This window comes from Cylas formicarius, unplaced genomic scaffold, assembly GCF_029955315.1.
Source record: "Cylas formicarius isolate icCylForm1 unplaced genomic scaffold, icCylForm1.1 PGA_scaffold_2__14_contigs__length_35257938, whole genome shotgun sequence".
NCBI classification, from domain to species: Eukaryota; Metazoa; Arthropoda; class Insecta; order Coleoptera; family Brentidae; genus Cylas; species Cylas formicarius.
Window position 1 is genome coordinate 31,561,784 of NW_026844319.1, and position 14,034 is coordinate 31,575,817.

The 14,034-nt window shown below is 34.6% G+C and overlaps 1 protein-coding gene across 5 annotated transcripts in view; it reads right to left on the reverse strand.

Annotated features, from left to right (window-relative positions):
- LOC132698790 (nuclear hormone receptor FTZ-F1) overlaps positions 1 to 14,034 on the reverse strand; it is a 138,420-nt gene that overhangs the window by 43,547 nt on the left and 80,839 nt on the right. The window lies entirely within an intron of this gene.

Genomic DNA, 14,034 nt, shown 5'->3' on the forward strand with positions numbered 1-14,034 from the left:
ATAAAATAAAATTAGCAATTTTTCTAAGTGCTAATGCTACCTTGATTTTCCAATAACCGAAACAGAAAGTAAAACGGACAAAAAAAACGTAAAAGTAAATAAATTTCGTCTTACTCAAAAATTGCGAGCCTGGAGACAATAAATAACTTAGTAAATATAAATGCATAAACATAAATATATAAACAAAAATAAATAACAAAAAAAAAGTAATGAATGTCAAAAACAAAAAGTCGAAGATTCACATGTAAGATTTGTTTGTTTTCAATGTCAAATTTAAAGTATTATTTGTTTTAAAATTTTTATATTATGTAGGTTAGACTTTGTATTTTATATAAATTATATAGAAGTCCCTGTAAACATTAGCGTCAGTCACTTTCTGCAAAATGTGGCAGGGTAAATTTATGGAATGTGATCCCGCACAACTTTTGTTTATTTTTTAGATATACTTTGATGTATTATTTTTAATTTATAATTATCGTTGCATACTTAATAAGAATTATTATTCAAAACATTTGCCCTTCTTTACCTGTCAAAATTCGCAATTTTCTAATCGAAAAAAAAAACTTTATTTTTTAGTTTTCAACAAACTTGATTGTTTTCACTTTTTTCTAACCCAGCTTTTTTTGGTATGCCGTAATTTAAAAAAATAGGGAACAAACTACTTAAATGAACTAGACTGAATACTTTAATAATACGTTTTTCTTTCAATTTATCTTAACACTCAATTAATTCAATTTCAATAAGACGAAAAAAATACAATTAAAGCAGTTAGGGCATGGGAAAATGCGAAGAACTACAAGGAATTTTTGAGAAGTGGTTTCCCCATCGGCTTCTACTACTTTAAAATCCAAAATTTTCTTTCGTTCGACGGTTGATTAATGCCTGGGGATCCATTACCTGATTTGTGAAAACTTATAGAAGGGCGTTCTGTAAACCTCGCATTACATATATTCAGCTGTCTATAGTATACTATTTCCCGAGATATTTTGACCGGTCCCCGTAGCATTGCGAAATAAATTCTCCGACGACCTCGTCCCACTTCACGGAACTGTGTGGCGGCCGCAGGAGCCCGGTTTACACAGCCGCAATTTTACCGAAGTACGTCTTTGTGCTTGATCCGTTCGAAATGACGAGCGTTCGCGTGGAATTTTAAAAAGGTTCCGACGAGGAAGTCGGGGATCCTTCGCCTGCATCAGTTGCCTCTCTTGTTAATTACCCTTATCAATATCTCTCGACGTGTTTAATGAATATATTATCGATCCACCCATAGAAGTTCTATTGGCTTATAGCCTAGCCGAGAACAAAATGAAGTATGCAACGTAAACAATTCACGATAGATCTTGCAGTATGTGAAACGAGATTGCTTTCGAAAAATCGTCGTCGCTGGGCGGGGCAAGTTCGTAGCGAATAGCACGTGTGCATACACCCTGTATAAAGCGTTTTTTACTTATCGCCGAAGTTCAAAGTCACAACAAACTTTGAAAAATATAAAAAAATGTACAAGTAATAATGAATTCCAATTTTACTATTCCAAGTATCTCGCGCACCCTGTATGATAAACGAAACTTGAAACTCTCTCTCTCTCTCTCTCGACACAATCAATATTCGTGACAGTTTATCCCATGTTTTATAATTTTTCAATCACGGTTTATAATTTATGTAATATAGTAATATAATATAATTTTTATATGATTTTAATGTGGATTTTTTCTAAGTTCTCGAGCAGTGTGTGTGACGGACAAAAACCGCAAATACAATAAATGATTCGCCATATTTTTAACGATTTTTCATTTGAGGTTAATAATTTACTCTGGAAAAGAACTCCTGCTTCTCTGCCAAATCTGAAGTCGGCAGCTGCAAATTTAGTGCACCTATAACGTTTTTTAATATTGCACGGAATATCGCAAACGCCCTGTAGAATAGGTCAAATCCTTAAATATAAAAATTTTAGCTGTGCCCCTTAATCATCGCCAATTTTCAATAATCGTGGGACTCATTTTTCAGTTTGTTTTAATTTACGGCACACTCTGTACATTTTTGAAAAATTGCCAGGAATAAAAGTTCATGCAGCCAAATCTTCTACGAGTTCTCGTTCAAGAATTTTTAGGGTGATCACTTCCTTAGACCCTTGCAAACGCAGTTATTATTTTGTTTTAAGTACTTCCCGACCCCCCCCCCCCCCAAATTTCAATAGGTCCCATTATTTGCCTGCCAAAAATGAAGTCGATTGCTTCAAGTTTCGGACACTTATCGTGTTTTATAGCAAAGTCCAAAAAACAGTCGAAAAAAAAATGGACGCCGAAGCTTGAACGCAGACATTTTTATATATCGTATGCAACCCGTGGACGGTTAAAAATGAGCTAAATTTGAAGCGTGTAGCTCAAACCGTTCGTCGAAAAACCCGGGAACAGAGAACGGACAGACAAAAAATAAACACGTTTTTTTTTCGATACTGATTCCATCTGTACGAACGGCTATGCTGTACGAGATCTCGAGTTTAGTGAGGAGGGCGTATACTTTCGATAAAATTCTTGACCCATAGGTTTTAAAAACATGCATTACAAGTATATTATAATCATAATAGTAATAAATATTTTTATTCGCAATAACATTTACAAATTCATTTATTGCTACGGATACAACTAGACTACTTATAAATAATTTACCTAAAATTAAAAAGTATAAATAGAGTAAAACAATGAAATAAATATTTAAAATGACCCCGGAGGATGTTACATTTAAAAAGGAACTGCGATATTCGGTCTCTCGAAAACAACTAACGTGATTCTTCTCAATATTTATTATCTTTTCGATCGTAATTTCGATCTTTTTGAAAATATTCCTATTTTGTATAAGTGACATATATAACAATTGATAACATTTCACGTTGTGTTAATATATTAAAAATAAACATAATTTGTCAGCGAATATTTTATACGGATTGGAATGGCATGTAAAGCAGATACGGACGTTTTTTATTAGTAAATATATTGGATAATTTAATTTTGTTAGTTTAAAATTGAATGAATATATTTTGTTAAGGTCTTTAGAATCGGTTTTGTGATTAATTGATTTTTTGTTTTTTTGGATTTCTATATATTCATAAAGTTCTTTTTTTTTTGGTGTTAGGTTCTGTTAGTAGGACTTTAACTTCTTCAAAATTAAATGTGTCTTTTGCTTTACCTTAGTAGTAGTGGAGCACAATTCTCATAGCTACCATTCATTCAATCACGCTGTTGGGTAAATTCAAAAAACGTTATAGGCTAATATCGAGGTCCGCTTCACTCCTTAATAACGAACGGATAGTTAAATGTTTTCGTGTCCTTTAGGGTATAGGAAAACCTACGTCATGTAAAATCTATAAAGTTCAAACCATGGGAAACGATTGAGAAATGCCAAAACTTTCTAACGATATTTATATCGAAATTACCGATTTACCATCAGACAAGACCTGTATTACGACACGGCATATAACTTTAACAGTCGGACGAAATGCATCGCCGCTCTGCCGGTGGACATTCACTTGGGACGCATCAAGTAACTTTTCACTTTTTCCTAATGAGCCGATAGACGCACCGGCACACGTAATTACCGCTTCACCTTGACAATGGCCCCATTTTCCGTAATTACCGCGGTTTTCTTATATAAGACCGCTTTCATTTCATTTACTTGTAAATATTTTGTTTTTCTTCTCCCTCACCTTTAATGGCTTTTGTTCGAAAATTATAGCGATGTATTTTTATTTTCTTGGTTATTATTCAACCGACAGGAGTGCCAAGTCTTTAATGTAGCTTATATTCAAGTACGACAGACACAAAGGTTGTATATCAATTATATACAGCGTGATCAAATAAAATTACATTTTCAAATACCTCTTTTAAAGACGAATCCAACGATATAGGTGAACATTGACATGCGACGTAATACGCAACATTAAGTTAATTTTGCTGGATTCCTCCGGCGTCGGTTTTTGTTGAGTCGAACTTGCTAACGTTTCGCCGACCATCCTGTTGGCTTCTTCAGAGTTTGTCCGAAATCTACTTGCATTTTACTCCGTACTTACTTATATATTGTTTGAATCCAGAAGTTTTGAAAATAACATTAAGTTAAATATTATAAAAAATCTTTAATAGCAAATAATATAATATATATATATAATATAATTTAATATAATATAATCAATTTAAACTTAATCATGAATCGATTTTTACAACATCATTATTCGGAACTTTTAGTTCTTATTTCTTTTGATAAATGGATTTTCATCAAGTAAAAGCCAACCTCAGTTCAATTATTCGGAATGCCATCGAAGTGCTGATATCAAGGGCAATGGAAGTATCTTGTGGAAAACAAGAAGCCCGGATTTAAACCCACTGGACTTGTTGCTGTGGGAACTTTAAAAGAGATACTGTACAAAAAAAGCCCATAGAAGTTTTAGCATTACCGCAACAAATTTGATTATACATTAAATGTCGTAAATCATTTGAGGGTAATACATACCGCTTGCATTATTCAAAATGGTGGACAAGTGAAAAATTTAATATAAAACCCTTAATTTTATTTTTGCAAAATTGTGTCCAACGTTGTTGTTGTTTTAAAAATAACATAAATAAATAATAATAAAATAAAATAAAAATAATCTATAATTTGTACAGTATTTAAAATAAATAATTATGGATACAGCAATGCCATAAAAAATATTAATAAATATCGCAATATCATAAATCCTGGAAAACAACGCGGAATTTGAAGACGAAGTACCTTAGCAAATGCTAAACAAATTGTTTTGAATGTTTGCAATTTACAATAAATTCAGAAGGGGAAGTAGGAGTAGTAATAAAAACAAGTGACATAGAACGTAATAAATTATTACTTGTAACAAAATTTTTTATAGGCACGTACTTAAATCATTAGGACGGTCCTGGAACGGGTACGGGTAAGTAAGCATTATAATTCTGGTCCAGACATAACATTGTGCGAAACATTGCAAAAGCGCATATTTGAAAAAATGAAAGACCATTTTACTGGTAACAACGTTTGCATTCAAACTTTTTTTACACCCTGTAGATTTGACTAAAGGAAGATGGAAAACGTGACGGCACTGCCATACGTCTTGCAGTTGTACCATTATGCATAAGGTGTGCTCCGGCATCTGAATTTACGCCTGATATTAATTATTAATAATTAAGATTGCGATCACTACCTATTAATTAAACAACATCGACGACGATGATGCTTTTCGCTTTATTATAATGCTATCGAGAGGGAAACCGTCTAAGAAATACTTTTTTTATGAGGAAATACGGAAAAACACGAGAAAATGGATGTAAAGGGGAAATCTCTGAGAACGGGATTTTCATACTAAAATCTGATCAACAAACCAAGCCGAAATTTAAAACCTCAATAATTTTTGTTTCTAGCGCAGCAATTATTTCAATTTTTTTTTGTTGGTTAAAATCTAGTTGAAAATATTACATATACAATGTAAACAATTAAAATGGCATAAGTAAAAAAAGTATTACCAGCAGAGGCTGAACAATTTGGAGGCCTTTTATCAATACCTCAATACCTTATCGGTGGTCCCTTTCGATCATTACTTTTGTCATTATTATTATAAAAATGAATTACACCCTTTCGGTCGCTTACAGCCATACATAATTATTTAAAAAAAAAAATAAAAAACATTAAAGAAGACCTGAAGTTATTTTTATATTTTATACCGGACCCTAATTGTTACAACCATCAAAATTATATGCAATTACGTCAAGCATTAAATAAATAAAACATAGACAACAATAGGCTATCGATATATTTTCTATCTTTTTAAATAATTTCTTTTACACATTAATAATTATTTGTTAAATATCTTATTCCATTATTTTGATTTGACAAAAGCTAAGACGAAACCTTAAATGTCGTACCGTCCGTACCTAATTTATCCGCAATAAATGGTGAGCCAATGCGTTTTTTGATAACACCCTGTATAGAAAAAAAGTAGGCAGCGTTGGCGTATCTGGTGTAAACTAAATAAACAAAGACGATCCGAAACCGAAGCGGTTGACGCGAAGGAAAGTGAAAAGTGGCACGAACGAAAACGAACGTCCTAAAGGCGAAAGCGCGATAAAAAGTGTGACGGCAATATTCTTCCGAAACACGGAAACCCAATTCGACGCGAAATATTTCAAAAGGACAAATTACGTTTCGAGTCTATAAAGTATTTAGGACATATTTAAAGTGACGTCATGGCACCACCATAATGGCATTTTGATCATATTACTTCGAGAAACACTGTCCACCATGTCAGTGCTCCACTCCAACACATTTCTACATCGTATTGACCCGATTGGACGCCGTACCCTTTACCTATTGTTTATTAATTATCAAACCATTATGTCGGCTTCATTCAAATATCGAATTACCATAAACAATGCAAAGATGGAGCTTGAGCAATTTTACTTGCAGTCGCCGTCGTGATAAGACAAACGAAAGTAAGACGGTGCAAAAAGTCTTCTGGACACTCGAAACAAAAAAGCAAAATCCTATACTCAATACAGAATGGATAGATATACATTGCTAATAGATTTCAACCATATAAGACTTGGACTATTTCATCCACCGTTTCCAGCCTGAAACTGGAAAGTCATTTTCAGTCTGTGCACTTTGGTCCAAAACTGAATTGACCAAGCTACAAAAAGGCCTTCAATGATGTCAGGAGCAGGGTCTAAACTCTAGAGCTAGAATTTGGGAGACTATAGATAGACATTTACTAGAGATTCCAACATATATAAACACTCAGACTATTTCGTTGTTTTAAAAGTCATCTTCAGTCTGTGCACTTACGTCCAAAACTGAATTGACCACAGCTCGATTACAACAAAAAGGCCTTCAATGATGTCAGGAGCAGGGTCTAAACTCTAGAGCTTGAATTTGGGAGACTATAGATAGACGCTAACTAGATATTCCAATATATATAAAGACTCAGACTATTTCATTGTTTTAAGTTGTTTCAGTCTGTGCACTTTGGTCCAAAACTGAATTGACCAAAGCTCGATGACTACAAAAAGGATTTCAATCATGTCAGGAGCAGGGTCTAAACTCTAGAGTTTGAATTTGGGAGATTAACGTGTTTGTATTAACTCCAGTGATACAAAGATCATGTGTCTTTCCAGATTCCAGATTATTGTTTTGATTCATTAACTTTCATCATTGAAAAGAAATAGTTCTCAATTATAAGTACTATTAAACGAACAAATCTTCTTCGAGGTATGTTTTGTAGAAATCGCACAACGCCACGTCTTCAAATTTAGATTTCAGGAACGAGTTTTCTTGAATCTCAAGCAAATCAATCAATCAAGTCTTCCATGTTTTTGAAATCGCTAAGTCTATTCCGACAGTAACTTAAGTTCTTCAGCACATTAAGCAAAAGCAATTGCATGTGGTGAAATGGTAACTGTTACCAGACAGCATCTGGGCTTCTCAAGCTAATGTTGACTTAGACTTATTCGTTAGCTTGATTCCGTGATTATGAGTAAGTAGTGTAATATATTTTTTTTAATTGGGTTTTTTAAAATGTCTCGCGGGCCATGGTTAACCCGCATGTGCTCTACAACCCCTGGTTCTTTGAGTGGTCCAGGTGGAATCCAGGGGCACTCAATTCGTAAGCGAGGACCACGAAAATGTATCCGATTTCGTTAGATGACTAAGACTTGACTTCATTCGTCAATGTAGACAAATGTTATTTAGAAGGGGTCCACCGGTATCAGCTAAATTGTCCATGAGGAAAAAAGTCTAGACGAAAAGATATAGCCCACCTGGAATGGAACGATATACAGCAGAAGAGTTTGAAATTAAAAAGGGCAAGAACTGCGTTGTATTTTGTCCCCAAAACTACTCAACACACTCTTGAATGCCGTTAGTAAGACAACCCAACAAACGGGTCTAAAAATTAACATCGCCATGGTTATCTCTAGAGACAATTTTCCAGGCATCCACAAACCCAAAAAGATCTTGATGAACCAGGATCTCGATTTTGAATACCAAATCGTTGAGTGCTGTTTGTCTCTCTCTATGGTGTAGAAGCCTGAACTCTCAAAGCTTAACATGTCATGGGCTGAAAACGTCAGAAGTGCGAATGTGCTTCGAAGAAATACAAAAGGCGAAGTTGAGGTAGACCCTTCTAACTTAACCTAAATACTGGACGTTTCCTACTATCAATAATTTTGTGAAAAAGAGTTAGTGCGTGTAATGTACTTCTTAATTTCTCCGAACCGAACGGCATTAATTGAATTCGTCGGGTATCCGAGTTAATAATTTTTTTTGGACATAAATTAGTTTTAGATTACAAAATGCCCCGAAAGCCGATCCTACATTTCTTACGTTTTCAGTCAGTTTTGGTAAAATGTCGTTGAGATAAACCTTAATACGTTCGGAATATAAATTTCGCTGGATTTAGGCTCAAACAGTGGCAGAGTTCTTAAATCTTAATCTTATCATTGAGTGCCGTCGGTATATAACAGGCAATGACGCAATTGCCCTATTAGACGAGACTTATAATGAGAGAATAGTGTACAGGCCCGAGAATAGGACCCTGGGGAACACTGCAAGCTATAGGTGTCGGAAATGATGTGCTACCATTTAAGTCATTTTGTCCCAGTGGTGCGTTAATGTCCCACCTATGCTATGATTTTTTTTTGTCACATCCAGAAAATATTTTTGCACATCCATTTAGAAATTTTATTATTATCACTACTAAAGGACAAAATAAAAAAATATATATATATGTAAAGGCAAGATCTTATATACGACTTCAAAAGTTAACAAAAGCGGTAGATAAATTTGTCACATCACATTTTCAAGTAAATTCGAAATAGTAAAAAAATATTTTGGATTTGTTTTGCCATTTTTGTTATGTCTATGGCATGTAGATTATATCGCAGAAAACATACATTGGAAATACTATATTGATAATGCTTTATTTTTTGAAAATATTTATTTACTGGCGCGTGAATGCACCACTGGTTTTATCTGTGAAACAAAATTTTGTTATTGCCAGTCAAGACAAGTCAGCGCATGTAGAATAAAACTTCAACAATTAGCGTGTTCTTTAGTATTAGTTTGTGCCTTGTGCAGTGAACGTTACAGTTCGTAAAATATCGCATTTCCGAGGTATTTGACTCAAAAGGAATTAGAGGCGGCTATGGAGGAGATCGTGATGAATGAGGACAATAACAATGAAAGTCTTAAGTATTATCTGGATTTTCGTATTCTTATGTATTGTAGCATTCCATTCCTTGTAAATTTATACTAAAAATAACGTGAAAAAATATTTACAGATCCAACTGATATGTAATGTATTCTTAAATGCAACAAAAAAGAAAAGATCAAAAAAGCATTTTTTTAAAAAATTCTATGCTTGGGATAATATGGGTTAAGTAAAGGTGGTCTTGTGGGAAAACAACTCTGACCCTTCATAACATCACCCCCGACTTTCCAGAATTTCCAAGTTGCTCGGAGACAACCCACCCGACCGATCCGGTTAGCACTCCCCTAGAAAAAACATCCGGACACACACAAATGCAATCGTGTCTGACGAATAGGCGCGGCCTTTAAATCTCTGCGGCGTTGTACATCAAATTGACCGTTATTACGACACGTTATAATTGCCGGATTTTCGAAACGCGAGGTCCAGGAAGTGGACTCCACAATGGTCGGTTTTTTTTTTATAATACCTACGGCCACGACTCATGGTAGCAGCGCCAGGTGGGGAAACATGGCCTACCGAACAAGTTTCGGTTCCCGTCGTCATCGTAGTCGCGGACGTATCCGGAATCGCCACGTTGCCACATCTAGCGTAACGAGACTGGACGCGGCATTTGCCGTTTTTTTTTCCGCTAGCTGGCGTCGCGTCGGACGAAAAAACGGGAAATTATTTATTACTTTTTAACGATCGAAATAAAACGCACAGGAAATTACATATTACATATGAAATTCTGCTTGCAATTCTTGGTCTTTTTTAAATCCTTTTTCGCTGATCGTACGCAGAGATGCTGCATTGAAAATAAAATTTCCACGGAGGTGACTGTTGTCAGTGGCGTTCCGCAGGGATCAATACTGAGCCCGTTGTTGTACGCAATATATGCGTCAAACCTGGATACGGCCCTTGAAAACTGCCGAGCACAATACTATGCGGACGAAATCAGGGAAGAGTTCTCAAAGAATGTTGTTAGCCCTCAAACCTTTGGAATTTGCCCGAGAACACATTAACAAAACCAGGGAGTTTTGGGAAAACGTTATCTTTAATGACAAAACGAAAATTAATCTTTTTGGGTCAGATGGTCGGGACAAAGAAAAAAAAACAGTGAAGCATGGTGGACGTAATGTTTTGTTGTGACCAACATGGCTATTTGAACATCATAAAAAATAATTTAAACCAAAGTGTTGATTGAAAAACTTAACCTTTAGGGACGTTGTTGCCCTTGTATGTCGGTAGATGATCCATAATGTCCGCCAATATCTTCGTACACCGCCACACTCTCCGGATGTTAACCCCATAGAGCACCTGTGGGACGTGTGAAAAAACGTCGAGTTACGAGTTCAGAAGAAATAAGAGAAGAGTCGGAAAACATATCGCCAGAAGTTACAAGAAAGCTCGTTTTAATAAAGTAAGTGAAATCACAAGAAAACTGAAAAAATGCTACGTATACGGAGACTTTTAGACTTTTTTTAGACTTTTAGGCATTTTTTTTCGTTATAACAGATACCCTCAATTAGAGGCAGTGTTCGACTCACTGTGAGGTTCGTTCGAGGTAAGTTTCGTCAATTTTTTGTGGTAATTTAAACGAATGTCGGAAAAAAAATTCCACTGGGAACTGTAGCTTTTAGGTAAATTTCTAATAATAGAGAATCCATTGTATTTTATTGCCAAATGAAAATCTAACCCGGCCTTTTTCGACACCACACGTTTTTATTGGTTTAGTAATTTACGATGGGGCCGAATCAGGTACTTTGCCGCTTTCTTCTGTATGAATATAGTCGGTACAATTTGTGATAGCATAGTAGACAATAAAATTCCAGACAGATTAAAATAGATTATTCATCTTGCTTCCACTTATACTTCAACAGATGTTGTTCTCATCAGCGCAAGAAAGCCATCACGATTGTATTACTTGAGAGTAAGACGGATAGAGTCAGTTGTACTTGGCATTTATTAATTTAACTTAGTGGCATGCCCATACTCAGAGATGAGTTTATGTAATAAGAGATCAGGGTGTTCCTTAATGATAATAGAATGCTTGCTCGTGAAAAAATTATGAAAATTTCTTAAATATATACAAGTAAACCATATTTACTTTGTAGTTACGACGAAACATCTTCATCGTCAGAACCAAAATCGAAACTGCCACTACTAGAACGTGATCCTTGGTCTACATTAATAAGTGGTGGTACCGTTATGCCAAGTGTATTCTTATATTATCAATACGTGTTATATAACTGATCCAACTTTCTTTGGTAACTGTCCGGAGAGCAGCCTTCCGAACAGACACCACTGCAGTATCAACCCGTCTTGCCTCACATACAATATTTTTATTAAAATATTGTTTCGATAGGGTGGCAGAACGTATAAATGGAAATGTAAATGATTTAGTTAATCAATTATGTAAGGCAATTTCGCTACTTTTAAAAGAGAACCGGATTCAGTGAAGAATTGTATTATAATCTTTTTTATAGTCGCAAATAATATATTTTATACGGTGATGGACATTGGACATGTCCAAAGGATGGAGGAAAAACGACTTCCTAAGCAAATATTACACGGCCACCAACGGAAAGAAGAAAGAGATAAAGGCCAAGAAAAAGCTGCGTGAGAAAGAGATCAAAGAAAAGGGACTAGAAGAAGACCTGTGGAATGATAGAGGCCAATGGCGATTGGAAATCGGAAAATCGTTTTAACTCGATATTTTTACCTTTACTACGGACTTTTTGGTTTAATTATAAAGAAACACTTTTTGTTCATTTCGATGCGTGTATTTTTTCCGCTCCGTGGTTATAATTAAATTACATAATAAACCGGGACGTATCGGAAAGATCCGGAGGGAAGAGAAAATAAAAACCGATGAACCCGAGATTTTTCTTCGATTTTCCCAGTCGAAAACGCGCCCCCCTACGAGCAAAAATCATTTACACCACACCGCGATCATTACATTACAGCAATTATTGTAATGCGCCTAACCTATAGCGAGCGGTTTGCGCAATGGCTTCGGGTAAATTAATGCTTTGTTGCTAAATGTTACAGCAAATGGCAGTTATTTCGTGTTGTCGCCCCGACTACGTGATTTCTTCTTCTTCTTCGCGGGCGTTTTGCAACGTTCGTTCCACTGTCGTGTTTCCATTGTTATTCGACGAGTTTTATTATCGATTCCGTCGCAGACGCGAACCGAACATTGTCAACCCCGCTTTCACCGCGTGAAAACGTTGAAAAAATCACGATTTCTTTTTTTGGCAAATGTTTATATAAAAAAAAAACAACGCTTTCTGAGCAAATTCGCCTTTTAATGACGTGCAGGTTACAAAAAAAATTGAAATACAAAAGTTGCTTCTATCAAAATGACGTTTTTTTTTTTTATTTTTCTAATCGTCACCTTTTTATATTTATACATTTTATTCCATTTTTCCATATATCAGAATTCGGTGTTGTTTAAACCACCATTGTTGCTTATTAAACTTTTTTAACTTTTTTCCGTCTAATGCGTTTACGAAAATAATGCTTTTCTTTCGGCAATGATCAAATTTAAAATATTTTAAAATGATACTTTACTCAATTTTTCTAAATAAGACAACCTGTATATCATTTCATTTTCGAATAGCCACTTTAATGGAGATAAAATTAAAAACTGGGTATAAGATTTCTTATCAACTTGTTCATAAAATATCGTCCGGATGTTAAATTTTGTTGGTAAAATGCGGATCCTAAAATCCAGCTTGTTCACTTCAAAAATACATTTTTTTTATTTTCAAAACTCCAATAATGCGTATTTTTTCAACTAAACAACACCGCAGGCGTTGCAAATATTGATAGATCGGTCTAAATGATCTAAATCTAAATTTGCATATTTTGGCAATTTTTTTTTTTTGCCTGGCAATCACCCATACGGAAATTTAGCGCTATATTGTCTGAGAGCAAGAGCCGGACTTTGTTGTTCGCGATGTATCAAAAATGCAACTTAATAAAATAAATCGAAAATAGTGGGAAATATGAAAAAATACGCTTAAAAGTATACTGATACCTGTAAAATAATCAGTAATATGATTTGTCAAAAATGTCAAAAATAATAACATCATCAATTTTGTGTTTGCGTCTGTCAACAGGCATGTTTCCATGTATTTTTTAAAGACATGTGGTCTGCATTATTAAGAATATGGATATTTAAAAAAAAATTTTTTTCATTTAAGGAACTTATTTACAAGATTCTTAAATTGATAGTGTAAAAGAATTTATGTATTATTCGAAAATAATTGCCAATCAAGCCAAAACGGTAATGTCATATAATTGAAATTGCTATTAAAGTGGCCAATAATATACAGAAATGAAAATACTAACTCTCCCTTCAATTTTCACCTTAACTTTCACATGTATGATACCAGACATAGAAATGATCATCAAAACTAAATCATTGTATAAGAAAATACTGAACTCTCAAACACAACTGTTCCCGTTGGAATTAAAAAAAAAACTATTAAATACAGTATTTTAAAATCTACATGACCTCTGAATTTTAGTGTTAGTGTTTGTGTATGCGTAACCATGTTTGTCTTAATTTAAAATTAAAAAAGAAGGAAAATGGACGAAACAAGGCTTCTTAAAACTGAATGCAACTGTGGGAATGATGCGCGCCCATTTACTTATTAGGAATGGAAAACGCTGCAAAAATAGTTTTTTGTTTCAATAAATAAAGGCGTATTTTCAATTTTCCCAGTGCAGTGGAAAATTTGTTGTAAAAAAAAACTCGCTTTCCTCACGTCAATATAATACACATA